Source organism: Aedes aegypti, chromosome 3 (genome assembly GCF_002204515.2).
Source record: "Aedes aegypti strain LVP_AGWG chromosome 3, AaegL5.0 Primary Assembly, whole genome shotgun sequence".
Taxonomy (NCBI): Eukaryota; Metazoa; Arthropoda; class Insecta; order Diptera; family Culicidae; genus Aedes; species Aedes aegypti.
In genome coordinates this window covers 351370308-351395882 of record NC_035109.1, presented here as the reverse complement: position 1 = coordinate 351395882, position 25575 = coordinate 351370308, and positions in this window count along the sequence as shown.

Genomic DNA, 25575 nt, shown 5'->3' with positions numbered 1-25575 from the left:
GAATCTGGTAATACCCGGGATAAAGATCCACGGTAATAAACAACTCGGCCCCACTCAACTTATTCAAGCACCACTCTATATCAGGCATTGGGTAACGGTCCTTAACTGTCTTCTTATTCAGCAAGCAGTTATCAACTGCCATACGATACGATCCATCTTTTTTCGGTACCATAACCACTCTACTGCCATACGGCGATACAGACTCGACCACAATATTGGCATCCACTAATTCCTCCACAATCTCCCGCAACGCTGCCTCTCGGGCGTATTCCATGCGATGTGGTTTCACATAGACGGGATCTTTATCACTCAGTTCTATCTTCATCTCAGTGTCTTTCGCGATTCCCAATTCCTTCATGTTCTTGGCAAAGCACGATCGAAACTCATTCACTAGTTTTAAAATTTCTTCCTTTGGGCCATCAGCATTCAAATCACTTTCCCTGATTTCTTCGAACTCGGAACGATCATCGATCGTGAACATCGTCTCATATTGTCGCTTTTGGAGTTCAACAACCATTTGGCTTTCAGGTTGTGCCTCCACGGTACGCACACTACCGTCACGCTGAAACCTCACTTTACCACTTTTGTTCACCATCACTACGCCATCTTGATTTAACACATCTCGACCCAAGATCAATGCCGTGCTCTGAGTCCAGTTTGGAACAACGTTCAATTTTACAGAAACTTCTATTTCATCTAGCTTCACCGTGGTCTTCACCATTTTATCCACTTTCTCTTTTCTTCCACCGAAACCCACTAAAGTGGTGTTTGTGTCTTCCAATCTGCTTGCATTTCCCGCGAACCGCCACTGTATAGTCGACACCTTGCATCCGGAGTCAATTAGGGCGTTCAACCTCATGCAACCTATTGAAACCATTTTGATGAAATTGTTCTCTTCGTCGACCATCTGCACTCGCGACGATGGTCCGGCCCGAGGCGATTTAGGGCAACTCTTCGCCAGATGGCCACTATCTCCACAGCTGAAACAACTCCGATCTGCTGTCGCTTTACACACTATCGCTTTGTGGCCAGGCTTATTACACCTATAGCACAAGACACTCTTCTCTTTCCTTTTCTCCCCAATTTTCACTACATCTCTCTCCGAAGGAGCGTCCATAAAACCCTCCATCCATTTCAACTGTTCCATCAACGCTTCGACGGTAGCTATTTTCCCGGCCAAGGTCACTTTACAGTTCGCCGTGAAGTTCCTCAACCCATTGATTACGTATTTCACTATCACGGATTCTTCAAAACCAGCACGCTTTCCCATAGCCACTTGGGTAAAGACATACTCATCCAACGTTTCCTCTTTTTGCTTCTTTCGTTGGGACATCTGATTGTGGTAGAAAATCGGATCACGCGCCGACGGGTAGGCATTAACCAATTTCTGCGAGAAGGTTGCCCACGTAGTCGCAACGCTTTGAACCCCAGCCCACCACAACTTCGCCGAGCCCTCCAAATTCAACCGAGCACAATGAAGCTTTGTGTCTTCTTTCCACTTATAATGAGCCGCCGTAGTATCGATCTTCTTGATCCATTCTTCGGCAGACAAACACGTGGGATCTTTAGGATTGAATTTGCTCACTAATTCCTTAAGCTCCCGAAAATCTGGCCGGCGATCTACACTGAAACTCGTCCCACCACTCGTTCCAGCTCCGATTTGCAACAATTGCATTTTGAGCTTCTGGATCTCTTCTTCTTTGGCTTCAAAATCTGCTTTCAATTTTGCATCCATCTTGTTGCGCGACTTTTGCTTAGCTTTTCGATCGGTTACGAAGCACACTGGCGTTCTAAATTCACCGTCTCTATAATCAGCCGTCTCAACGTCCGACCTATCTTCGTCGTCCGTACTCATCCACGACTACCGTATCGTGAATTATCAACCGCGAACTTCCTTCACTAACACCTGAACCCTGTGCTTAACAAATCTCCGGTTTTTGCGGAGAGTTTTTCTAAGAACAACTTTTGGTCGATTTTCAAAATATTGATTTTTTGTCAAATTAAATACGTTCTGATGATACAGTAAGCATCTTGAAATGATTCTAAGTCATAATGATTATATGAACAATTTCTCTAGAAGTAGCAATTTCTAAATTATTTCGAGTTTAATGGAAAAACTATTGTTTAAATAATAAAATAGGCCATTTTCATAAGTTATTCGCGTTTCTCCATTAATAATAATACGTTTTCGAGAGTAAAGACCATATATCTTTCCACTTACTTATTTTTCTTGATGGAGAATCACGAATAACTAATAAAAATGACCTATTTTTATATTTAAATAATATTTTTTGCATTAAACTCGATATAATTCGAAAATGGCCACTTCTAGAGAAATTATTTTTATGATCATTATGGCTTAGAATCATTTCAAGATGCCTACTGTATCATCAGAACGTATTTATTTTGACAAAAAATCAAAATATTGAAATTCGACCAAAAGTTGTTCTTAGAAAAACTTTTTTATTAAAAAATTCTCCATCATGAAACTTTGTCCTAAACATCTGTTTACTATCAAGATTCTATTATTATTATTATTTATCTTTATTAGGGAGATTTTCAGCCCTTGGCTGGTTCATCTCCGCCAAGATTCTATGGTGAAAATTTAAAAAAATATTAAAAATGGGGTTTTTGTGTAATTTAAAATTTAAGTTTTATTTTGATTTTTTCATGAAAATAAATAAAATGTTTTTTCGCTGTGTATTTTTTTTTTATAGTCCAAACGGTTCACTACAAATTCTTCATAGATCATTTTTCTCTAAAATCAACAGTTTCGGAGTTGGAATTTTTCAAATAAGTTGCATGCAAAAATTTATTGGCCATTTTCAAAAGTTACACTTGAGTCAAAATGATCAATTTTCTATGGAAAACACTTATTCTACCATACCAAAAACATGTGCAAAATTTAATCCAAATCGAAGACTATCGAGCACGATTTTTATTTTTTTCGAATCATTCTGGATGGAATTCGTCAGTAGATAACGTAGATCTGTCTACTTTCGTGGTTTAATTTAGACTGCTAGAAGGGTATATATTTTGCTGTATAAATAGTATTATTTTGCACAGTGATGTAGTATTAGTTCACACTCAGAGAATTCAGTTCACTCATCACCGATAGCACCAGCTATTTTTCATCCGTTTACACTATGAAATCGTATAGAATCAGTTCAAAAACAATTTCTGTTGTTTGCACTTCGAAAATTAGGATGGACAAGGTTACCTCTACCATCTTATGAAGCACGAAGCATGCTCATTAATATTCAAAGATTGAAGAAACGTCGCGAATTTGCAATGGTCTCGTTCATAAACGATATAGTTTCTCATCGTATTGGCTAGATGACACTTTTGACAAAATTAAATGTTTATGCTCCTTCAAGACAACTGCGAAGTCGTAGTATTTTTTATACAAACCATCACCGCACAAATTATGCCAAATTTGAGCCTTTAAATCAAATTATATCTGTTTACAATAAACATTGCAAAACCATTGACTTGACTATGACGAAATCGGAACTTAAACTAAAATGTATGATTAATCAAAATTCGAACTAGATTAAGAAAACAACGTTTTAAACTATATAATAATAAGTTAAAAATTGTAACAAAATTATCTACTTCTGATTGACGACATGAGATAAATAAATAAAATAAATAAATAAAAGAAACCTCAAGCACTACGAGTTTTAACTGCTCATTTCTTAGAACCAACTTTGTTGATGTGAAGGATATCGGTGTGTGGTGGCATTGAGCGATCCATGATGAGCATTTATTCTCACTTGGAAACCAATAATTGCTTCAACATTATCCATTAGTCCGCTAAACGGCATGGAAGAAAATTCTTCTAGAAATTCTCGCGGATTCACGTACACAATTAAATTAAATTATAATTACAGGTTAGAGTTTCAACAAGATAATTCTTCACCAATTAAAACTATTTGTCAAGCAATTACACGCAACTCCCAGCAAGACCAAAGGAACTCAAATCACATCGTTCACCATGTGACAGAAAAAAAACCTTTACCTCCAATAAAACTTCATCGTATGAACACAAAAAATTGCCAATTATCGCCTTGTTCACTGTCTGATTTACACCGACTCCTCGGTGCCCATTCAATATAAAGATATGAAACGTGGCGCTATGGACACAAAAAGCAACATCTCATAACGGGAATTGCTACACGGCGGGAAAATGTACACACTTTTGTGCCAGGATACGAAGCAAGCAGAACTATAGCAGATCACCCCCGTTGGGATTAATTTGGGGGACAATGGTGCGGGATGAACCAATGGTATCCAAGAACGATTGCGAAAAATCGTGCTTCATGAACACACTACCCCCTTTGTCTTGTAGGTTGCAGCTTTCCTGCCAGCAGCACGATTGGCTCTCGATTTAAAAAAAAAAGTTTTCGGTTTGTAACAAAGTATTAATAGCCCTCGTCTATAGCGCACAGTGGTCCAGGTTTGAAAAAATGATGGAAGAAATTTCCTATTTTTAATATTTTAGTATTTTAGTCATATGAAAGTATTGGAACATGATTTGGGGTGGAAGATTTTATTTTGGGCAAAGTCAAAATGTATAATTTTAAATTTCAAAGAATCAGGCTTTGATGTTTTTAAGCAATTTTTCACTTGATAATAATTGTATGGAAATGAGTTTTGATGAAAACAAAAATTGGTTTGAACATATGCAGTAGGGCGGTTCAAAATATAAAAAAAGTTTGAGAATCCAATCTCCCATATCTTCCTTACAATCCTTACCATCAAAATAGTGTTCTGTGAAATTTTCAGCTTTCTAGGTGGTGATTTAATGGTGGCCCAAAGACAATGTAGGTTTATATGGAAATTACTATGGAGAAATCTTGAAAAATGTTCAAAACACGTTAGTACTGGAATGTAAGTACAATTTTATCATCCCATAGTAAAAACTCATTCTTCAAATCACAATAAAGAACTTTGCTGAAGAGAGCAATTCAATACGATGGATAGGAGGAGAGATATTCGTTAGTTTGTTTGCTATTATTTAGCTTCATATGGGATTATAGCCCTGCAAATATCTACAAAAATCCCAAACAAAATTAGCTCAAGAGGGTTATGTTACTTCAGCAACTTCCTTCAATAAGACTTGAAGAATGAGTTTTCACTATGGGATGATAGGTTTGTACTTACATTCCAGTACTAACGTGGTTCAAACATTTTTCAAAATTTCTCCATAGTAATTTCCATATAAACTTGCATCGTCTTTGGGCCAGCTTTAAATCACCGCCTAGAAAGCTGAAAATTTCACAGAACACTATTTTGATGGTAAAGATTGTAAGGAAGAATGGGAGATTGGATTTTCAAACATTTTTAAAATTTGAATCGCACTAATATACAGCTATTAAGCGTTCTACCGTGTTGAAAAGTGTTTTTCTGTTTATATTATTGTATGTGTTTTGACTATCTGACATTGTAAATGAATGCATGACGTCGTTTTTCAACTTAAACTAAGCTAAAAAATGGTTTTTTAATAGCTTTTCGAAAACCTGGACCTCTGGACAACGTCCAGTTCAATGGTGGCACGAGCGCCCGAACAGAAACAAACATAGACTCACGAGCGGAATGTATGAGAAAACACCTCATACGTTTTCATTACGATGATGAGCGTACCAGACATTCTTGGTTTGGTTTTTTGCTCCAAGTTCAGCTCGTGCTGGATTCAGGATGCAGGTGCGTGTGGGCAGCGCAGCATAAAGTAAGCTATAGGTACCGCCAGTGAGGTGTTTCGCTATTTTACGCTAGTTGGTCGTCCGTCATGGGCGTAGCCAGGTTTTAAACAGGGTTGGAGGAGGTCTTGATCGACCACAAATGTTCATTAACCTCCACTCACTCTTTTTCTAAGTGTTAGCATGAATTATAGTACCATTAAAAAGCGTAACATTGATAGTTATTATAGAACATCAGAATATTTTTGCACTCTGCCTAGATATTCTTGTCATAATTTGAATACATGTAGGGGAATTAGGGGCATAATGGACACGTTAAGCAAATTTTCGTTTTAAGACCATAAAATGGCAATATTTTCAATTTACTCCCGGCTAGTTTTCAAGTTTGATGTTAGTACGACGTGCTACATTCATTCATGATGATAAAAATCATATCATATGTCAGAAAAGCGAGATAGAAAATTGGGTAGAAAACAAGGCTGGTAAAAAGGTATCGGGGCAAAATGAACACTTGCATGAAATTTAGTGATTCCAATATATTTAATGACTGTGAATCGTTCCGATATGTAAAAGGGCTCTCCCTCAATCAAAATCGCTAAAAAGAACCTTTCTGGGTTCGTTACTTCGCTAAAAAATTAGATTCTTCCACGGCTTTGCTTATATGCCAATTTGAAACTGAAAAAAAACTCTAAGCCATATTTTGAAGGACAATTGAAACAAAAAATAAACATTTATACCGTCAAACATTTCAAATGCAATACAGATTTCATGCAGTGTATGAAGTTGTGATGAAGTATGCATATTCTCAGATATTGAGGGGGTGTCCATTTCGCCCCGTATGTTCATTATGCCCCTAATCCCCCTACTGATAACTAAGATGACCCAATGATGCTAAAAATTTACAGAGCGAATGATTTTGAATCAACCTGAATCGATTTTGAAGTTTTCTTGAAGAGCCTATGAAGAATTTCCTTATGTGTTTATTTTGCAGATTTTTTGCTTGACTCTGTGTAAAAATTCAAAGTAACTCATGAAACTAAAGATATGCATTGAGGATCTCCTAGACGAGTTTGGGAAGCTATTCCATAGCAAATCTTTCCTTTTGGCTACGCCCATGTTGGTCGTTCTTATGCTGTTTGCAACGGGAGAAACTTTCTTGTTGAATAGAACGTGCTCCGCTGTAGGAGAAAACTTGGCACTGCCGGATGAGCGCCGGGGTAGGAAAACGGACTGGCCAGCATCAGAGCTATAAATAGGAGTAGTGGCTGTGATGCTGGGTGTCTAAAAAAGCGATACTCGGCAGATACAACTCAATGATTAGGAGGGAAAAAGAGTTAGAGAACCAGGGACCTAGTTTTTGTGGTTTGGATTATTCAGAGCTCGGCTCTCTGATGTGGCAGCCAATGGTCAGTTTCGTTTCTGTGAAGATAACGATTATAAATGAGGGTTGATTTAACATGGCAAATTATTTTAGCGAAATCATCCGGGACCGGAAACCAATTTTATCGTTCAATGAAATAGGTTTTTTAAACTGGATTGCCAAGCTCAATTTCTACATTGCAGCAGCGCATAATTGGGTTTCTGCTAATTAACGAAAGTTCAAGGTGCAAACGAATGGGATATCGGAATTTGAAACCCGTTGATCGTGGAATGAAATCGACCTGTAATCCAATTACAGTCGAACATCGTTGAGTGATGAGACATAGTTTTTCCTGGACAAAACTTGCCGGCGTCATTTCCGTCCGACTGAGCAAAGTGGATTGTATCAATTAATCATCAGGATGCCACCTGTGTCTGTGTCTGTGCATGTGCATCAGCGGGATTTGCAGCAGCATCGCCTTCTTCTGCATCAGTGCATCACCGATGAATTCGTGGCTACACCAGCAGAGGGGAGCTAATCAAATAACGGATCCTGCCATCGCGTCCTGCCCGGGCGTCGAGTTTCAGGCTCGTTCACAGTCGAAGAAAAATGAAAATGTGTGAAAGGAATCACCCAACGATGACGAATGAGCGATGGCTGTGCTGATATATATCCCCCCTCATAACGAGCAAGTGACATCGTAATCATCGTAACGAAGGTGCCACTCTACGGGATGCTTGAAGAAGGTACACAGATGTAGAGCATCGTACAAAGAGGTGAATGTGATGCTGCTGTAAACGATTTTATGCACATTTCTTTTTCATGACAGATTTTCAGATGTTGTGATGGCTAATCGCTTGACGACTGCAGTTTTCAAATCAGTGAAATTGAAATCGTTTGAATGGATGGATGCTTTGAAATACTAAATTTATCTCATAAGTACCGTAATTTCGGGTGAAATTGATCATTTTTCACAGTTTTTCACGTCTGCTTTCTACAATGGTGTCAATGCCAAACAACTAAATGCGGGAAAACAAGTACGGTGCTAAGCCTTATTGGCTCATGTACCGAAATTTTCTAACAACTGTGATTTGTTTGTGCTGAAAATTCCCTCTAAAATAATAAAAATCAGGAGATCCCATTTCGGGGTGATATTGATCACTTGTCAAAATGATTATTGTTAGTTTTAAAACAACTTTACATACTTAATTTTGGCTCCCTGAATCCAAATATGCTTTCAAAATGCTTAACAATTTAATAGTTATAGAAATAATAAAAAAATAATTATCAAGATTATCATAGAACACGCCTAAATGTAGGCAATTTCCAAAAGTATCTTCAGTTATTCATCATAGTTCATCCATCATCATCCAAATCATAGTTTGAAACTAGAAGTTTGTAGATATCTCACAATACCACACCGAACATGGTTCTGGAATTTTACATTGTTTTCATAGAAATAACGTTCTTTAACATAAAAAACTACCCAATATTCAATTCGATAATAATTAAGGCATACAACGTTCATTTTCGAAAAGTTGCATTGATATTTGTGCTCTATATATCTATCTATCTATATAAATAAAAATGGAATGGTGTTTGTATGTCACGCAATGGCTTACGAACGGGTCAACAGATTTGAATGATTTATTCTCAGTTTTGTTCGTCAAGGGTTCCGACGTGTTTATGTGTATAAAAATCCCAGGATATTCAGCGGGAAAGTTAAAAAACGAGCGCGAACGAAACTGTCATTTTATGTGGGACGATCAAAGGCGTTTTTCAACAGCCTACTTGATGGCAAGACGAAGTTTTCCGGGACCACTAGTAAGAAATAAAATCGTGTGACACGGTGATCAATTTCGCCCTACGGATCAATTTCACCCGAATTTACGGTATTCAAATCTGTTTTTAAGAGGAAAATAACCGTCATCGTTTTGCAAATTATCAAAACCAGATTTAATATTGAATCGGATCATTATTTCGTTGTAGCTTAAATTCGGACTCGGATATCCAGCATCCTGAGTTAAAGAACTAACAGAACGCTGTTGGGAGAAATCGTTTCTGGAGATATCAACAGCCGGGAGCGGCGCGGGAAGTGATTACCACTGGTTAACGATGAAGACGAAATGACTGATTCGATGAAGAGTGCCAGAGAGTGCCAGAGAGTGAAGAATAGCGCCAGAAGACGTATGCTTGTAATGGGTTACGATAGAATAGAGAGCAGTACAGGACAGCGAGAAAAGTGAATCTACCTCAGAACGAAAAGGCAACACGAAGAAAATGTGGTAGCTGAAGCCATGAGAGCATTAACCGGAACGCAATGCGGATGTTTTATGTGACGGTGAATGGCGCGTGGCACAGGGTGGTAGGTCATTTGGCATAAAGTCGTTTGGCATAAAGCTGTTTGGCATAAAGTCGTTTGGCATAATGGTCATTTGGCATAAATTCGTTTGGCATAATGGTCGTTTGGCATAATAGTCATTTGGCATAATAAGTCTGAAATCAAGAATTTCTTAACATGACATTCGTTTTTAGGTTTCAATTGAATTTTTCTGATGACATCAGACTTGTTGTAAGGTCAATTGATACAAAATGTCATTTTATCAACAATCATATGCTCTTGAATCAACTTAAGCATATTAGGAAAGTTTTTGCCAATAATATTTTATTATTTTTCCAGAAATTACCCTTCTTTCAAATATTAATTATTTTTTTGAGTTCCACTATTGGAATAGATTTTTGCACAGAAGATTTTGATATATTTAGCACAAATTTACCCTTCTTTCAAACATTTTTTTCTGAATATGATGTAACCATAATTATCATCATAATCAAATCAGGTATAAAAACTGATTTGAAATTTAAATAAATTTCACCTTATTTTATACTTAGGCTGTTCTTTGGAGCTACTTATTTTAGATATTTTTTTTTGCTTCCAACTGACAAAAGGGTGGCAATCGATAACATTGATCTGCTCAAGTAATCAGCGAAAAGAGACATCAATTAATACAGTTACTTCGATGAGTTGTGCTACTTTTCCCAGAATGTCAGTTCCCCGAATGTCGTTACCCTGAACGTCAGTTCCCCGAATGCTAGTTCCCCGAATGCTAGTTCCCCGAATGCTAGTTCCCTGAATATCCCGCTTCCCCGACTAGCCTACTTCCCCGAAAAGTTTGTGGCACTCATAATTGTCGTAACTTTATACATTTCAGGGTGGTGAACGAACTGGCCATCTGATATGCATCCTTCTTTATTTATTTTGCGGTTCTTTCGAGTTTTTCCGTCTTCAGCATTTTTGCCAACATGTGTGTAGCCGAAAATGACAGAATACATCCTTCTTTAGATTGCTTATCGTTCTTCTAGTTCACCATACAGTCACTGAAGGCTATTATAGCACCTATTTAAACTGCACCACTTTTTGGGGAAAAAGGTCATTCGGGGAACCGGCATTCGGAGAAACGACATTCAGGGAAAAGTACCAATATCACTTCGATGATTTTGAACGCAATTATAATTCGTTTTATTATCCTCTATTGGTTTCATCATCAATTTTGCCTTCTTCTAATAATAGGCTGTTCTTTATATTTATACTGTTTTAAATTTTATTATTTAGTTAAACTAAATGTTAACCTTTTTTTTTTGTTTTTTATCAATTCTTGCAAGGCGTGTTGTTGGAATGATCTAACTATCAACTATCTAACTATCATGATCTAACTATCATCAGACACTACACGTTAAAAGAAGAAGTAACGTGCCAATATATAGATATAACGTGCCAATATCCATCATATTTTTTTTTTGTTTTGCAAACACAAGATTTCCTTTTGAGATATGCTGGAAAAAAATTAAATCACAATTTTTTCCTTCTTTCGATAATAGACAGTGTTTTTGATGTACACTTTCAAAATTAAAATTTATATAGAATCGTTCAAAAGTTTGCCACAAATATTTTCTTTTTTTTTCAAAACTCTGTGAGAAGATATTTTTCGTTAGAGTTCGAAATATTTTAAACGAAAAATAATCTGCTATCGTACTTGGGCTATTTTTGCAGTATGCTGCAATAATAGATTTATGGATAAGAGCTTTTAATATTTTGAAAATAATATTTCCCTTCTTTTACCAAATAATTTTCATCCAGTGTTACGTCCAAACTGGGACAGAGCTTGATCTGCAGAGAAATATTTTATGCGCGTTCCCTTTATTAATAACTGCGAACTTTTTTTTGTTAATTGACTATTTTCAAATATGTATATCGCAATAAGCTCAACGATACTCTATGTTCTGGGATGTTGAAATTTGTTTTATTATTCCGAAAAAATCTTCCACCAGAACCGTCACCAGTTTTATTTAGTTATGCTCTCTACAATTTTTGACATTCATAACTTGGAATATCCCTGAACGACCATCACGCTTATTGAGAGCCTACAAAAAAATTTGCTATGGGGTTGGTGGTGTTGATCTCGGTAAAAGCTTCGAAAATGCCGATATTCATTCTAAGTCAATTATTATGCCAAATGGCCATTATGCCAAATGACCATTATGCCAAATGGACATTATGCCAAACGACCATTATGCCAAACGATTTTATGCCAAACGACTTTATGCCAAACGGGGTACAATCTGGCACAGTACCTACCGTACTAGTACTTTTTTGCGACTTCTGATTGTCTGGATCATCAAGTTTCCAAACAAGGCTCCCCCCTCCTTAGAGCTAAATCCTGGTTGCGCTACTGGTAAGCACCGTTTGGAATGTACTGAATGTGGCCACTCAGGCTTAATTCCCTAAAAACCAGGCTATAGATTTGTTGGTTACTAAACCGTTTCATTTCACCAACAGTAGAGATCAAACATAATAATTTATTGAAATACCTTCCCATGGGCTTGACACCTATGTTTACAGATCTTGCCACTTTGTCGTGAATTTGAGGCAACCGTGAATTTGGTTATTTAAAGGGTTAAACAAATACAGGACACAAGGTAATCCAATTCAATCGTTTCCCAAAAAGTTTACGCTGATGCGTTTTTCTTGAAATTCCTTGATGTAGTGGCCACATTATAGCCGATTCGGGAAATTATCTGTTACTTGAAATTTGCCTACCTTCAGGGGCACTTAAGGACAGCACCCTTTTCAGCCAACCTGACCCAGTAACCCACCTGAATGTGGGCCAGTATACTGACAAAAAATAATTTAAATCCGTTAAGTACTCGCTGAGCGGTGAGAGTTTTAGTAATTTTTCTTCCACTTAGGCCTATACGGGTTAATATTCATCATGTAGACAAAAACGCACTCATCTACACAAATGTGTAAGGGTATTTTTTATCCATGATAAATATACATCATGATCAGGTTTGGCAACACTGATTTAGAATGTTTCCAGTACTTCTCTACACAGACGAGGTCGTCTATCATAGAGAGCTGAATGTGGCTACGCTAGAGTGGTCACTACATATGTGTGTTTTCTCCAGAGTAGTCTAGAGAAGAAAATTTATAATAAAATGACTAAAGCGTTCGTATAGTAGGGTAAATGTACCCGATTTGGACAAACTCAGCTCATTTTGTTTGTTCAGCCCTAAAGTTTTGATACTTCCTACTTCAAATTGTTTTGAATGCTTCGTGCACAGGACCTTCAGGAGAAGTAGGCCGTCATTGAAATTTGTAAGCGCCGTTGATGATTGTTGTTAAGGTGAAGATGAATCGAAGCCAAAGTTCAAATTTTCAAGAGTACGGATCTGGAGAACCAAACATCAGTTTGAGCACCACCAATTAGTGACCAATCGATTAAGTTTTCAACGTGGAACGATGTTCGGTTCTCCAGATCCGTGCTCTTGAAAATTTAAACTTTGGCTTCGATTTATCTTCACCTTAATTCATCTCAAGATTTGGAATCAAAGAAAATCAGTTGGTTTACCACTGACCCTGCTGTAAAAGTATCAGCACACCTCATGTATGTTGGCGCGTACAATGATACTTTTTCAAGTCAATATAAACTATCAAGAATGAGTTTTATCACTTTGAAATTGCACGCTGCAGAGTAATCATTGCTTCAAAAACGAATGACGGACTACTTAGCCTTAACAAACAAAACAATTTAAAATTGAAATGGGAATCTCATAATATTAACCGTCTAATACTGTAGGATTGTGTGTGTATTCGATTCGCTTACGTGCAGGGATTGAATCCTGAGAAAATTGAGAGAATCTCTCACGTATCGCTCTCTGTAACTATCATAACATGCTGCACATTATGAGAGACTGTTTATCGTATACTGCTACAAGTTTGATCAGATTGGGGGGATAGTAGTGCATGATAAAACCCATCTAAACATGCTCCAAGCCTGGGGGACACTGTTGTTATTGGAAGTTCAAGGATTGTTTATCGTGCCAGTAAAGAAAAACACCTATCCCCAACGGTAAACAAGCGAGAAAAATGGATTTTATCATCGCTCTCTCGTTGGGGCTCTCGCTCGCTGCTTCCATTTATCAGACTTGTTACACCTTGCGATACAATGACGATCGTGGACCGCAACAGATGGGATGTTTTTCTTTGCTTGCTTTGATCGTGCTTCATTCTCAAATGAGAGCGAATTCTGCAACGCCTGCTTACGTGCCGTTTTGTAGAGATCTCTATATTATTAGGTTTCTGAGCGGAATTGTCGACGTTTTAAAATGTATTCTACTGTGAATGCAGTTGTGAAGACATTACGAACATTATCAACGTGAAGATTATTGGAAACAATCCAAAGATATTTAGGCAAAAATCGCTTCGTCATAATCCGTTGTATTGTTTACGATGGAGTGTGGTAAATGCTGTTCCTCAATCAATGCTACAACGGAATCGTTCGTCGTGAGTGAAGGAGATTGCAGCAAAAGCTACCACTTTGGTTGTGTTGGAGTCTTGGAGTCACACATGGAGTGCTTGGCAGACAACAATGTTCTGTGGATGTGTGATTGCTGTTTGAATCATTTCTACAAGAGGAGATCAACACTGCGTACAGATGAAGTGTCACCAGTTTCTTCGCCAACATTTGAGTCGGAACTGACAAACATAAAATTGCAAGTTGATGAAATTGGAAAGATGTTATTAAACATTACATCGCAGTCAATTCAACACGTAGCCGAATAAAATTCATCAACGCCGTTGTCATCGACAAAACTGTTAGATGGTTTCGGCCCTGTATACACAACAAATCGCAGTTCTGAGGAGATCGCTTGTTCATTGGGATTGTATTCGCCACCGAAACATATTTTTTTCACTTTTCTTGGCGAACATAGAAAGCTCTGTTTCCGAAAGAGAGGTTGAATGTATGGTTCGACAAACAATTGGAATCCAGAAAGACGTAGCTATTAACGTTTTCAAACTAGTGCCGAAGGGAAAAGAACTTACAGATACAGTCCGCAAATTATCCGTACAAACTTTGAAGACATGGTTCTATACAATCAAGCATAATAAATTCAATATTCTTGCATGGTTTTAAACATTGGCTTATTATATTCTTATAAAGCAAGTTTGACACAATTCCGATTTCAAATAATTGCAAAACAAACCCAAATGTATTGAGGTGTCTTAAAGGGAGCTGTTTTTCGAGCATTATGGCGGAAGAGAAATGTCCATAGAACTCACTGGATTTGAACCGTACAATTTTCTATTTCCAGTCTAACTTGAAGCCACTAACCTTACTTACTTACTTATTTGGCTTTACATCAATTATCTTGATAGAGCCTCGCCAACAATATTTCGCCAATTCCCTCGGTTCATGGCCGCTTCTCTCCATCCTCGCCTGTGACCCACGCTCTCCAGGTCCTGGTGTACCTGATCAATCCACCTAGCTCGCTGCGCCCCACGCCTTCTTGTTCCGACCGGATTCGTGGCGAACACCATCTTTACAGGGTTGTTGTCCGGCATTCTTGCAACATGCCCTGCCCAGCGTATCCTTCCAGCTTTAGCTACCTTCACGATACTGGGTTCGCCGTAGAGTTGAGCGAGCTCGTGGTTCATCCTTCGCCGCCACACGCCGTTCTCCTGCACGCCGCCGAAGATCGTCCTTAGCACTCGGCGTTCGAAAACCCCAAGAGCTTGCAAGTCCTCCTCGAGCATAGTCCACGCCTCATGCCCATAGAGGACTACCGGTCTTATGAGCGTTTTGTACATCGTGCATTTGGTGCGGGGGTGAATCTTTCTTGACCGCAGTTTCTTCTGGAGCCCATAGTAGGCACGACTTCCGCTGATGATGCGCCTTCGTATTTCCCGACTAACATTGTTGTCAGCCACTAACCTGTACATTACTTCAAATAATAATAGGACATTTGGATTCATCTCTTTTAGGTTTTAGGGATAACACATCTCCAGTATGACTAGCGGCCCTCAGGGAAAACGTCTCCGAAAAATTTAATTTTGTCTATCTCAGTAACAAGCAATCATTTCTATTTTTTTTAAAGTTGTATTTTGTGTTAACATATAGATGTATTATAAAAGGTACATGGATATTGCTTTTTCATTGTTTTCAATGCGAGATCATCTTTCCAATATTTTGCTGTTCGGATAATTTGCGGACACCCTGTAGTCTGCTTGATTATGCTTCCTTCAAGATTACTTTAGACGTTAAATGGCAATCAATCGTTATGGACTCTGCAACATGGCCCCCCGGTATCAAATTTAGAGAGCTCCTAAATACCCGCGATGTAACTTGGAGCCCAAATCTTATGAATATTTAATTTTTATTCCCCAGTGCGCATCGTACCTTCGTGCTGTGCGTACACGAATTCTCTCTGCTCTTGGAAGTTTTCTAAAAAAACTACCTAAAGCAATAAAACAGTACTTTTCAGTGCTACAAAAACAGTACTTTTCAGTGCTAAAATTAAAAACGGTACTTTTCAGTGCTTCTAAAACAGTACTTTTCAGTACTATTTTTTCTGCTATTGATCCCTTTACGATCCTTGTTTGGACCCGTGCCTTCGATTTTTCGTTGGACCCGTTGGCGAAAGCTAGCGGTGGTAATCCTTCTTGGACACCGTCTTGGGAAAAAACCTTTCGAAGGTCACGTCTTCTTTCGCTTATTAATTAAACATGGTATCAACAACAAACAAAAAGAAGGGTGAATCTCTGAATTCACTACTTCCTTCCAAAAAAGTGGGTTTTAAAACTGTCACTACACGTGGCAAGAATGGAAGAAAGGACGCTTCCCCGGAATGCGAACTTTCTTCCAAGGGTGAAATGAATAATTGTATCGAAATGAGCAATCAGTTCGATGCTCTAGATAAATTTTCCGAACACCAAATCGAAGCAGCCTCTAGTCCAGGCTCTTTGATTCAAGTGAGGAAGCAAAGAGTGCCGCCTATCGTGGTCAGTTGTTCCGAATTTGGGGGATTTAGGCAGGAGATCTTGAACTCCATTAGGGGAATCAAGGTTTCCTTCCAAATCGCAAAGAAAGGAGACTGTCGCGTTTTGCCGGAAACTCTTAAAGATCGCGAACTTCTTCTCAGATATCTTGAAGAGAAGAAGCACAAATATTTTACTTATGACGACAAAACTGAACGTTTGTTCAAAGTTGTCTTGAAAGGTCTCTCAAGTGACTATAAATCACCTGAAGAGATCAAAAATGGAATAAATGATTTACTTGGATTTTCCCCAGTCCAAGTAATCATTATGAAAAAGAGAACCCAATCTGGCATTGTTCGGAAAAGGCTTTCTCAAGAATTTTATTTAGTTCACTTTAACAAAAAAGAACTAAATAATATTAAAGCTTTAGAAAAAGCAAAACTTTTGTTTGATGTCCGTGTGACATGGGAACCAGCCCTGTCGTCGTAAAATTTGAGGTACTTAGTCGTCACTTATTTTGAAGGGCGTTTTTATAGTCAAGAGGACGCCTCTACTCTTTGGCGTTAATGAGGGCGCTTCAAAATAAAAATGACACAAATAGTTTATTAAAGAAAAATAGCACGTGAACAAGAGTTTTCAGCTGAAGAACTTTACTTGCCTATCGAAGCAACATATCCAGACATCATATATGTCCTGTACACAAAGAAATATAGTCATTATCGACATATTTTCTGTTAACATAGCTTGGATTTATTTTCTGGAAGGTGCCAAAGTATGTTCTGGTAAAAAGGATGTAATGTGAGCGATTTTCATCTTTTGAACTTTTTGATGGTTGCAGTAGATCTTATAGTGATCAAATACTTACTTGAATTTAAGAAAATTCTAATCTATTAAAATGATGAAGAACGAACCATCACCAGGCATTTCCTAGAGTTGAAACACATATTTCCTTCATCAAAGGTTATAAGTATATCTAAATTTAAGAATGCCATAATTTGATATTTTTCATTGTTTACAAGCACAATTATCCATATGAGGGTTCCTTCGAAGCACCCGATGATCACTAGTCAAAAGTGGCTACTATAGTCAAATATGCTCTTCGAGCCAACAGTTGCATGACAAGGCATGAAGAATGAGACGTCACACGATATGTTTTGGCGTGAAAACACAATTGTTTCCAAAGGTACTCCTCGGGAATTTCCGGTGGTCCCAATAATGGCCAAAAATATGCATTTTCGGATTATAGTTAACCAATTCATGGCAATGCATGCAGAATGAGCCGTCGCATGATAAAATCACAGGTTCCCTCGGGGACATCCCATGGTCCCAAAATAACCCATTAATTATCCAATGTGAGACTGCAGTTGCCCTATTCACGACAATACATGAAAAATGAGACGTCGCGTGACATAAGGACTGTTTATTTTAAAAAATGTACATGCAATATCTTTTTTTTATTTATTAATGAAATTACAATCTGTTTTCTGTGCATTGTTCGACTAATGTTATACAATATTATGATAATGAAAAAGCCATGAAAATAATTCAATTTCGCACGAATAAGGCACAACGTTTAGAATGGTCAATTTTTGGAGGTTATAAATATCAATGATTATTAGAAAAATTCTGGAAAATTCGACGATCTATATTTTTTATTTTCGAAAAAGGCTTGTTCTTCGGAAGCATCAACAATCGAAAGCCTGCTGCAAAATATCAAGTTATTTTTGGAGCAACAATTTCATTTATTCACCAATTTTTCTGAAGAAAAATATTTTAAGTTGAAAGTTAACTGATATGAGTATAATTGTTAGGTTCAAAGTACGGAAGTGCAAATATAGTAACAATATGAGAAATAACCTATTCCTTCAAAGAGTTGCTTATTTAGTCCCCACCTCACATTGTGTTTTTTTTTTAGAAGACTTCTCAAAGCACAATGACAATAATCAAAATTTTCATTGTGCTGTTGTGATGAAATCGAATTTATTTTCTACATATTATTTTCATAATATGTTATTATGAGATTTTTTATCAAAATATTTGAAGAAAAACGTCTATAATTTGCTGTAGATCGATAAATATGCGTATATTATTTTAAAAGTATGAGATTTTTCAATGAAACGACATAAAGAGTAAAATTTATATTAAGAACGCGGTTAAAACTCACGATTTGGCTCTTATTTATACAAATATATTCTTTAGTAATCTAAACCAATTTTAAACACGCTTTCTTCTTTACTTTTTTTCTGGGAGTAAAAGGATGGTGTATCAGCCAATTTGCCCATAAAGGATAGATCCCCAGAGCGATCTAGTATCAAAGAATGGTGACATATTTTTGATTTTGTCAAGCTCTACCTATATTAAAATAGTAATGGATACCAACACACAATTTTGTTCATGAAAATAAGGATTTTTGTTGTGCGAAAAATAATTCCTAACTGTGATGAACAGTTTTTCTTCGGAGTTATTGGTGAAACCATTAATTTCTTCAACCAAAAGCATCTTGTAAGATTTTATCTTTTCATAACATTGTGGAATAATGGTTGAACGATGCACAGAAAACCGATTACGATTTTATCAATAAACAAAAAGATATAGCATAAACAAGCTGTCCACTCTATAAAATGGACAGTACTTATATTGGAGTTCAATTCCAATTATCCCCAACCACAGGTTTCCTCGGGAATATCCGTTTGCATAAAAGCGGCCACAATAGTTTGATGTACGTCTTCAGTTGCGCTATTCACGACAAGAAATAAAAAACTAAGCCGTCGCATGATATGTTTCGATGTGAAAACAGAAATGTCCCCAATGACAGGTTCTTCCTGGAGCTTCCGGTGGTTCCAAAATTGGTTATTCTTGGTAAATATCCATATTCAGTCTATATTTAACTTATTCATAACAAGACTTAAGGAATGAGCCATTTCACGGTATTGGAGTTCAATTCCAATTGTCCTCTAGCTCTGGTTCCCACGGGGACATCCGGCAGCCCAAAAGTGGCCTCTGTGGCGTCTACAGTTACCCCACTTACGACAAAACATGACTCATTCTGTCCAGGTAAACAACAAACAAAATTTGATTGTAGTTATATGACACAGCTAAAAATATGTTGTCAATTTAAGTTTATATTCATGCACATATTTGGAGCATCAAAATAAACCTAAATTTCAACGACCAATCAATTATTTTTCGATCGAATTCACTTTAAATTAACACGATAATGTAATATTCAACCATTTAAATTTATATGATGCTGTAACAACACACGAATTTGATTTATTTTTACAGTAGACTTCAGTTTACATCACATTGAAAATTAAATATTTTTTTCTGTGTAGGTTCCGATTCATTTTGATATCTTATCATACTAATTTTCATGATTTCATCCCTTACAAGCATGATCAAGATAATAAAAAGAACCGAAAAAACGAGGCTTGTGCAGAGTTTTTTCAAGAAAATTTCTGTACAAAAGGCAATGCCAAACGGAATCGCAACGTAATGCTCTTATTTATGTTTTCATGATGAAAGAAATTACATTTGTCAATAAAATAAAATGAAAATTGTGCCTTCAGCATGTTGATTTCCTCCAGCTTGTAAAATGTTTAGTATCTCCAAATTATGCCATCTGAATTATTTTTTCAATACATTTCTATGATAGTACCTATATAGAGAGAAACGGATTTAATTTTATTTGAATCACAAGAGCTCTTATCATCTGGCGCTTTACTCCCGCAAAAATAAAGAAATGTAACAGTTTTAGAGGTAAAACACTTAAAATTGTCATTCCTCGTATCAGTTCAACAGTCAATTTCAGCAGGCACTGAAACTTTTAACACTATATGGACAATATTTTACTTGAACAATATTGTTATAAAACTGAGATGAAAACTATCAATTATCATTCCAGTTTAGTTGTTTAGTGATTTTTTTAAGATATCGTTTGTTTTCGTAATACTAATCCCCAAAACCCCTTTTTAAAAGTCATACCGTTATAATTTTTGAACGCCTCTATTTAAGTTTGGTAAAATGCACATCTACTTCAAGGAGGCTCCAGATTCCCTTACACATTCTGCAAATTAATGCTATTTAATTTACGTCAATACAGTACTGAATTACTTTCCACAATTTGATAAAAAATCAAACCAGATATAAAAGCAGCTCCTACTCAGGAGTTTATTGTTTTCTGCGTTCTTGTACGAATATGGGTAGCCTTCAATTGTATACAATTGTCACCGTCGTGAACTTATCAGGATTGACCCAGAAATTCTCTTTGATGTCCTGCAGTTCTGACCATAAATCACGATTTGGATTTTGTCCACACATTTTTCAACCGTAGTCTTAATGACTACGTGATTTTTCTATAATTGAATTCTAATTGAACCATAAATTTATTAAATGATTTTGATAAATTCAAGGGATCAGGTGCATTCCGTTGTCCAACAAACAATAATATATTCAGCTATTTCAGCGCACTGGAATAATATTTCCTTATCTTACGTAGAACTGTGCAGAATCAGGTGAAATAATTAAATTTAGGAATATATTAGGGCGTTAGCATGCTCATGACCTCAAGAAGATCTATGTGAAATAATATCTAATTAGTCAGAGACATTGATACAGCTTAACAGCAACTACATGATCTACGAGCGATACGGCCAAATTACTTCAAGGCGTTGATGAAGCTTAAAATTTCAACTGATAGCTTTCAGGGCGTAAGGACGCACCTGGTCTACTCAGGATAGGATCAAATAATTACAGGGCGTTGATACAGCTTGGAATTTTTAATTGATATCCCCAGGGCGATTTGAATTACGGTCAAATAACTACGTGGTTAAGCTACGTGGGACAAGCTCAAATTACTCCAGAGCGTTAATAAAGCTTATAATTTTCATCTGATGTCCTACAGGGCGTCATAAGGCGCTAGATCGTCATGGGATAAGGTCAAATTACTCCTGATTACTGTATTACTCCATTGTTGAAACAACTTGATCTATTTAGGATAAATTACTCCAAGGCGTTGATACAGCTTTCATTTTTCTATTAATGTCCTCAGGGGGTTAAGATGCATCTGATCTACATGAGTCGAAGTAAAATTACTCCAGCGTGTTGATACAGATTTGAAATTTTGATAGATGTCATACAGGGCGTTAAGTACTCTTGGCCTTTGGAGAATAAGGTCAAATTACTTCAGGACGTTGATACAACTTATAATGTTCAAGTGATGTTCTACAGGGCGTTAAGTTACTTGTGATCTACAAACGATAAAACCAAATGACTCAAGGTCGTTGATACAAGTAGGAATTTTCAGGTAACGTCCTCAGGGCGTTGAGGTGCATCTGATCTACGTGATATCTGGTCAAATTATTCCATAGCTGATGTCTTACAGGGCGTTAGGATGCATCTGATCTACGTAGATTAAAAGTAAATTACTCCAGGGCGTAGATATATCACATACTTTAAACTTGACGTCCTACAGGGCGTCAAGATGCACTTGATCCATGAAGCATAAAATTAAATTACTCCAGAGCGTTACTACAGCTAAATCTAAATTAATGGTTAACAGGACATTAAGATGCAACTAATCTACTTAGGACAAATTGCTGCATAGCGTTGATACAGCTTGAAATTTGCTATCGTTGTCTGTCAGGGGGAGAAAAGGTCAAAATTACTCTAGGGCGTGGATACAACTAGAAAATTTTCATTGAAATCCTACAGGGAGTTATTTCCACCTGGTCAACGTGGGATAAGGTTGGGAAACTCTAGGGCGTTCATGCAGCTTATGACTTTGATCTGATGTCGAACAGAGCGTCAAGATGCACCTGATCTACGAAGAATAAGGTCGAATAACTACAGGGCGTTTATATAGCTTACAATTTTCAATAGTTGCTCTCAGGGTGTCAAGGTGTACCTGATCTACTTGAGATAAGGTCAAATTACTACAGGGCGTTGATACAACTTGGACATTCAATTAATGTCTTCGGGGGGTTGAGATGCAGCTGAATTTCGTAGAATAAGGAAAAAATACTGATACAGCTTATAATTTGCAACTGATGCACTACAGGGCGTCAAGATGTATCTGATCTTGGTGGGATAATGTACAATTACTCTAGAGCATTGATACAGCTTGGAATGTTCTATTGATGTCTTACAGGGCGTTAAGATGCATCTAATCTGCTAAGGATTAATTACTCCTGGGCGTTGATACAGCTTGCAATTTTCAATTAATGTCCTCAGGGGATTGAGATACACCTGATCTACGTGAGACAAAGTCAAATTACTTCAGGGCGTTGATTTCGATTGATGTCATACAGGGCGTTAAGTACATATCGTCTTCTTGGGATAAGGTCAAATTACTTTAGGGCGTTGATACGGCTTACAATTTCATTGCTATCTTAAAAGACGTCAAGATGCACCTAATCTATGTGGGGTAAGGCTGAATTATTCTCGGGCGTTGATACATCATAGAATTTTAAACTGATGTCCTACAGGGCGCCATGATTCACCTGATTTACGAAGGATAAGGTCAGATAACTGCAGGTCATTCATACATCTTGAAATTTTTAAATAATGTCCTCAGGGCGTTGAAGTGCATCTTATCAATATATAGTCAGCTTATTCCAGGGCTAATGTCTTACAGGGCGTTCAGATGCACCTGGTCTACGTATAATAAAGTCAAATTACTTCAGGGCGTTGATATAGCTTGAAAATGTGTATTGATGTCTTACAGGGCGTTAGGATGCACATGATCTCGCAATGGTTTATAATTTTTCCTATATTTTTCATTAATCAGGGCGAAAATTTTAAAAAAAATCTGAGAAAAGCTTCTTAGTCGTCGACTAAGCGCGACTAAGCAGGACGACAGGGCTGATGGGAACATTTCCAGAAACCTGGAGGAAATTACCAGAACCCCACTCAGTGCCATCGGTGCCAAAAGTGGGGTCATGGTACAAAAAATTGTCGCATGGATGCTAAATGCATGATTTGCGGAGGTTCTTCTCACGCCAAAGACGTCTGTCCAGTGAAGGAAGATACCACCAAATTCATATGTTGTAATTGCGGGGCTAACCATAAGTCCAATTTTTGGAATTGTCCTTCACGCAAAAGGGTCATTGAGGCTCGTGCCAGGCAGATGAAAGATAATATCCGTTACGATAACGGTCGTTTCCGGAATTTGCCTGGTAGAGTATCGAACAATGCTCATTTTTCAGTTAACAATCGCTTGATCATGAATCATACCCATCAGGAAGATCATAATCATGCTCATTAACAAACTAATTTTAATCCGTCGGGTAGCTGTTCGAATCTTTCTATTTCGAATGTATCTACCCACGGTAAATCCTTTGCCGATATCGTAGCAGGAAATTCAAACTCCTCCCCTGTTCGATCCATGGGTACTCATTCTACTTGTTTCAAATCAAATCAAAAAAACCCTACCGCCACAGGTAACTCCGCTTCTTCGTCTACCGGAAATTCCAATGGGAAATCACATGACATGTCTGCCTCTGATTTTAATTTTCTAACTGAACAATTGAATCTAATGATTGATGCAATGTTCAAAGCCACCAATATGACTGAAGCAGTCCAAGTAGGTGTAAAATTTACTAATCAAATTGTTTTTGGATTACGTTTTTCTAATGGATCCAAATAATAATTTAAATATTTTAAATTGGAATGCTCGTTCTCTGAATGGTAAAGAGGACGAGCTGTTTAATTTTCTTACGGTTAATAACGTGCATATAGCAGTTATTACCGAAACGTATTTAAAACCTGGATCTAAACTCAAAAGAGATCCTAACTTTTTTGTTTATCGTAATGATCGACCTGATGGGGCATGTGGGGGAGTTACAATCATCATTCATAGGCGTATAAAACATCAACTGTTTTCATCATTTGAAACTAAAGTTTTTGAAACTTTAGGTGTTTCTGTTGAAGCACAGTTTGGTAAATATACTTTCATAGCTGCCTATTTGCCTTTTCAATGCTCTGGGCAGCAAGTTAATTTGCTCCAAACTGACTTGCGTAAATTGACTCGCAATAAGTCAAAATTTGTTGTCATTGGTGACTTTAATGCCAAACATCGGTCATGGAATAATTCTCAAAGTAATTCCAACGGCAGAATTTTATTTGATGAGTGCTCTACAGGATATTTCTCAATTCAATACCCTGATAGCCCCACATGTTTTTCCTCTTCTAGAAATCCATCTACGATTGATTTGGTCTTAATCGACTCTAGTCATCTTTGTAGCCAACTGATTACTCATGCTGATTTTGATTCTGATCATGTCCCTGTTACATTTCAAATATCCCAAGAAGCGATTCTCAATCCTATCAGCTCCACTTTCAATTATTTACGAGCCGACTGGAATATATATAAAACGTATGTTGACTCCAATCTTGATGTTAACATTTCTTTAGAAACTAAACTTGATATTGACAATGCTCTTGAAACTTTAACAAATTCCATTGTTGAACCCGGAGCATTGCAATTCCAAAATGTGAAGTAAAATTTGAATCCGTGATTATAGACGATGATCTTAAACTCTTGATTCGTCTTAAAAACGTGAGGAGAAGGCAATTTCAACGCACTCGCGATCCTGCTATGAAAATTATATGGCAGGATTTGCAGAAAGAAATCAAGAAACGTTTTGCTCAATTAAGAAACAAAAATTTTTAAAATAAAATTTCTCAATTGGACCCTGGCTCTAAGCCCTTTTGGAAATTATCGAAAATCTTGAAAAAACCTCAGAAGCCAATACCGGCATTGAAAGAGGAAAACAAATTATTACTAACTAATTGCGAAAAAGCTCAAAAACTTGCTATGCAGTTTGAAAGTGCGCACAATTTTAATTTAGGACTTACTAGTCCAATTGAAAATCAAGTTACTCAGGAGTTCGAAAATATTCTCAATCAAGAGAACGTTTTCGAAAATGCCTGGGAGACTGATTTGGAAGAAGTGAGAACTATTCTTAAAAAATTCAAAAACATGAAAGCTCCTGGCGATGATGGAATTTTCTACATCCTCATCAAGAAACTTCTAGAAAGTAGCTTATCATTTTTAGTTGATATATTTAACAAATGTTTTCAATTAGCATATTTTTCTGACAAATGGAAAAATGCTAAGGTTGTTCCAATTTTAAAACCAGACAAAAATCCTGCAGAAGCTTCTAGCTATCGTCCAATCAGTTTGCTTTCCTCCATCA